The following is a 6,000-nucleotide window of genomic DNA, read 5'->3' on the forward strand; positions in this document are numbered from 1 at the left end:
CCTCTTTTTAAAAAGCCTACTCTTGATTCGATAACATTAGCTAACTATAGACTTATATCTAGCCTTCCTTTTATCTCAATTAAATGACTTTACATCTACTGGAATATTTCTGATTTTGCGTTTGGATCATCATTTGTTTTTTGGGCCCTTAAGTGTCCCCTGAACTGGAGATCATGAATTGATAGATGTGCTGGAAATTTCTGTAATGAGAGATTGTTTAATAAAAGATCTTTGAGTCATTCAGTTGTATTTGTTGGCATTTTATTATTCCTTTTGCAAATAGGAAGAGCAAATGTACAGATTGAAAGATAAGTCTTCAGCATAGCCCAGAGAAGGGCAGTCCGACTCCACACTATATAGACATTCAGTTACAAAGTTATGACGCACCCACTGTGGCTATGCTAAGATAAGAAAGAAACCTGATAAGGACAGTTCTCGGTGCGGATCCAGGGAGGATCTGTAATTATAATCTTCGTGTGCATCACTAACAGTCTAGTACATTTCCAGGAGGCACATACATTTCCTGTTACATTTGTTTTTTAGAATTGCATGTTTAGGCTTTTGTTGTTTTGGTGTGCTCTCAACCAGGAACTTGATGTTTATTTGTTGATTCAGAGCTCACATCATAATGATGATTGGTTACAGGCTTGTAGCCACTGATGCTGGGTGCAGCACAACTCAAATAGTGGGTTTACACTTTTCTCTTGAAGCAAAGAAATCAAAATAAACCCTTAAATTAACCTCAGATCATTTACTAAACCAAATTAACTTTCAATAATTAAGTGATATTGCACCAGTAACTTAAATATAAAAGAAACGATTAGAAAGAAAACATTTCTCAGAATTAAAACCCCTTCAGTTGGTCTGCCCCAGTGATGTCAGCAATAATATCATCAATCTGAAATTGTCAACTCCCTATTGGAAAAAGAGGTCAAAGAAGAATTCATGATCAGTCCATTTGACAATCCCCCATTTCCAGTATTCAGAGTCAGTCATAGCCACCAGGAAATACTATGTAAAATAGAGGCCCACAAAGCTCACACATTCCATCAACAGTGTCATTTCTTGTCCTGACTTCTCTATTCAATATGCATCTTTTATCACACCCCCTCAAACACGGAAATCCAGTTGGAAAGTCGATATGAAATGTTCAGTCTACATGGTACTATGCAACCCTGCTGGATTTCCACCTACCTGGGCTTCTCCACCGAACCCTGCGGGGGGCCTTTTCCCGTCCCACTACGCACCGTTCGAAGCCGAACTACACTCTGGCTTCGCGGCGATATGCAGCAAATCATCCTCCCTCACCTGCTTCCTTGCAGCGAGCGGATCCTGCATCGCTAGCGATGGAGCCGAACACCTTGGTTATTGGTGATTCCATAGTGGGGCATGTCAGGAGAAGATCAGCTGTGACATACTGTTTTCAAGGCGCTATGGTCTTGGTTATATTGGATAGGATCCCCAGTCTCTTGACAAAACACCCACGCGTTACGAACATCATCTTACATATCGGCTGCAATGATGTTTCAAAGCGATCTTCAGAAATATTAAAATATGACTTTAACAGACGCCTTTGCTCGCTGGATTCATGTGGCAGGTGTGTTTTTGTCTCCGGCCCCATTCCTCCACTAGGCCGAGGTGCCGGTCGTTTTTGTCGCATCCTCAGTCTCCACACATGGCTGCAGTCTACCTGGGCAGTCCATAATAGTCCTGCTTTCATTGATCATTTTAACCTCTTTTGGAATCGCCCCTCCTTTTATGGGAGAGATGGAATATCATCCTAGCAGTTTGGGTGTACATACTTTGACACAGTCACAACCCCATCCTGAAAAATGCTCACCACCTCCCTCATGTGGCATTCTCTGTCAACTACCAGCTGTTAGCCCTATACTCCCTTATGTCAAAATACAACAACATTTGATACACATGTTGTAATCAACAATAGGCCTTAAAAAATAACATCAATATGCCTACAGCCCCTAGGATCTGTACCTTAGTCCCTATAGAGACCACCCCCTCTAGCCACCAAAGTATCCCTGTGGAATTGGCTCTCTTGAACGTAAGAAACGTAAAAAATATTTAATTCTGAACGATTTTATTTCCTCCAAGAATCTAGACGTTTTATTTTTAACTGAGACCTGGCTGTTACCTGGCGACCACAGCCAGATGCTTGAGCTATGTCCTACTAATTACAACTACTTCAGCTCACCCAGAGCAAGTGGTCGAGGTGGTGGTCTAGCTGTTGTCTTTTAAAATTGTTTTAATTGTTGCCCTATTTCAACAGATACATTCTCTAGCTTTGAGGCCTCAATATTTAAAATCTGCTGCACTTCACCCACTGTTTAAAGAGTAACTAAACCTCATATTTTCAGCTGTACTGCTCTACCCTGGAATTTCAAAAAATGCTTTTAGAATGTCAATGTATCAACTTGGAGAGGGAGGGGGGCACGGGGGTAAACTCGCCCACTCACTCCTTTCGCACCTTTATCAGCCGCAACATGATACGATGTTTGCCCCACACACACAAATACACACACACACTTGACTCCCCACAGTTCGCTGAGTCGGGTGACCAGGCTTTTATAGATTTGGTGACGTAGTAATTCACTCCTACGTAGTACTGTACTCCACACAGCCGTTAGAGTTTTTCAAACGGAAGGGCAGACACTCTGCACATTTCTAACACAATATTTCAAATTTCAATACTTTGTACTCAAATGTCGAGATTGGGACTTGGATTGATCCATAACACTACTTAATACTCAGATACAGAGGTTTATAGTTGAAAAAAGTGGTTTCAGGGTTTAGTCACTCTTTAATGATCTACCACACGCCTGGACACAATGGATATTTTTTTTTTTGTTGTTTTTTAACTTGAGCTTTATTTCAAAGTTGCTTTGTTCATTTCAATCATCAAGTATATGTACAAAAACAAACAAAATATGGGTCATACAGCAGGTGGAAAAACAAAACATAAGACACTGATAATCTTTTATCTGGTCAGTTCATAAATGTACCACATGCACAGGTATCTCTCAAAACTTCAATTCAGCCAATACTTAATACCCCATATGTTTAAGCATATGTATCCTCATATTCTTGACTTCCTCTGTCCAACACCTATTGCATGTAGAAAGTACATTCCCAGTGCCCATCTAATTGAGTTATGCAGTTGTGATCTTAATGTATCTTTGCAAATGAAGTAGTACCGGTTCCCATTTATTTTTTTAACCTTTCCCTCCATTGTTGTACAGTAGGTGGCTTTACATTTCTCCACAACACCGTAATAATTTTTTGCAACACTCAGAGTAAATATGTCTGTTTTTTTTGTGTTTATTTCTTCTTGAGTGTTCCCCAGTATAAAAAAAATGCTGGTTCTAATGACAAATCAAGCCCCAGAATTGTTGTGGTCTCTGCCTGAATATGTCTCCATTTATTCAATTTGGGACAATCCCAGATTTTATGAATATGGTCTCCTATCTTCCCGCACTCTCTCCAGTAAAGCTCAGATGTGTTGCTGTATCTCGCCATCACGGGAGTGGTTTTAAATATTCTCATTCAGACTCCCTCCAGGTAGGACTGCTTGTTAGTTTATGCACAGAAAGACATGTCTTTTCCCACATTTCATCAGTAATAATAGTATTCATTTCTAATGCCCATTTCTGTTTCATTTGTAAAGTGTCTCCTGTGTCCTTACCCTGAAACCATCTGTAGAGATGGGAAATCAGATTCTTTTTCAACACTCCTTCCATAGTCAACATAAAGATTCTTTCTAAACTCGATCTTACATACCAGCTCCTAGTCTTAATGCGTCTGTAGATAGTGTCGTAACTGGAGAAATCTTAAAACATCCATCCCTAATAAACCAAATTCTCTCTGGAGGTGTTCGTAAGATGTCAATACTTCCCCTTGACAGAGCTGAATAACGATAGTTAAACCTTTGTCCGACCATTTTCTGAAGCCGTTAACAGTTTTAATAGGTAAAAAACCTGGAATAGCTACAATTTTAAATGTCCTGGAATTAAAAAGATGAAATTGTTTTTTTTTATATCCAGCCAAGTCTTCATTGTGAATTTTATCCATTCATTCTCTATTTTTTAACTTCTTCCAGTTCACTTGGCTTAGAAATGGAAGCTCCCCTAAAGGGATGTCTGGACATGAATTTTGTTCTATACTGACCAGGCCAGTAATAATATTGTTAGTTATCCTTGCTATTAAGGTCTGCAGTTGTGCCGCCCAGTGGTAGTATTTGAGGTTAGGTAAATTAAGCCCCCCCTTTTGCTTTGGTAGTAATAGTATCTTAAGTCTTACTCTTGGTTTCTTGTTCTGCCATCTAAACTTTGTTATCAGTTTGTTGAAGACGTTGAATATTGCCATAGGGACTCCGGCTCCAATGGTAGTTTTTTAAATGAATTTTCTGAACTTTTATCGTTTGCTGGCTTTGACAAACTTATTATTGCTGGTGACTTTAATATCCATATTGATGATCCCTCTAATGGTCTTTCAACTGAGTTTTTAAAACTCACTGAGTAACCTAGTACAGCATGTATCTGGGCCAACTCACAACAGGGGCCACACATTAGATTTTACTCTAGGTTTGGCCTTGGAAAACGTTTTTATCTCAGATCATTTGTGTGTCTACTTCAGCACTGTGTTTGATACTGCCCCAAAATACCCCAGCGTTACTATTTGTTCACGTATCTTTAATGAACATAGTGCTTCTAAATTTTCAAATTCTCATTCCCTTGGCCAACTAAACCAAACTCCATCTTTACTATCTCAACACAGTGGCTTAGTTGACTTAGTTAATAGCTTTAGAAGTAGCGGCCGAAGCAACAGAGTCCGCTACACGATGCTATAATGAGAATATTTGACTTTAAATCAATGCTATGTGTAGTCCAATGGAATGACAACATCCACAAAAGAGCGGAGAACAATATACTGATGAACAGAAAACATAATGCAACCTTTTAATTACGTGCACCGAGATCGTAGTGGTCACGTGCAGACACTTTATGCACTGTGTGGCAGTCACTGTATAAATGTCATACTCTTCCCATTGGCTCGAGGTGAATTCCCCGGAGAATTTTCTGCGGCGTTCTCACTCGGACTTTCTGCGAAAAATATACTAGGGGTCTGGTCGGAGTAACTCCGGGTAAAGTCTGCGTGAAAAATTTGGCTGTGTGTGTTCACATATAGCCTAAAGCCCCTCCGGGGAGCCTAATCTCCGGATTTTTTCAAGAGATTTCCGTATGTGTGAAAAGGGTTTTATTAACCCTGCCCCCCGAGCTCTGTCAGCTTCCTCAAATGCTGACTGTGAAAAGTTCTTCTCTTTTTCCCTCAAAAAAAAATCATGAATATTAGGTCTAATATTGTACCAACAACTGCACATATTTATGATTATCCTGTCCGCTCTGAACTGCTCAGCCATTTTCAATTAATTTCTCTTACTGAGCTTATCGATACTGTGTCTCACATGCGTACCACCTCAAGCCCTATTGATATCTTACCCACCTCACTCCTGAAAGAGGTTATTGGTACAATTGGCCCCAGCTTACTTTACATCATTAACTGTTCCCAATCATTTTAAACAAGCAAGCATCCAGCCCTTACTCAAAAAGCCTAACCTTGATCTATCACTTCCAGAGAATTATAGACCCATTTCCAAACTCTCGTTAATATCTAAGGTTCTTGAAAAGGTTGAAAAGGTGTTTTTTTTTTAGCCAGCTCACATCTGTTTTAAACAACAATGAAATCTGTGACAAGTTTCAATCAGGGTTCTTCCAACGACACAGTACCGAAACTGCTCTTATCAGGGCTACAAACGATTTGCTGATGAGTGCTGATAATGGGGAATGTTTGGTTATATTGCTGTTGGACCTAAGCGCAGCATTTGATACTATTGATCATAAAATTCTAGCCAATAGACCTAATCAGTTTGTTGGCATCACCGGAACCGCACTCAGATGGTTTGGGTCATACCTGTCAAATAGAGGATTC

This window comes from Labrus bergylta, chromosome 23 (genome assembly GCF_963930695.1).
Source record: "Labrus bergylta chromosome 23, fLabBer1.1, whole genome shotgun sequence".
Taxonomy (NCBI): Eukaryota; Metazoa; Chordata; class Actinopteri; order Labriformes; family Labridae; genus Labrus; species Labrus bergylta.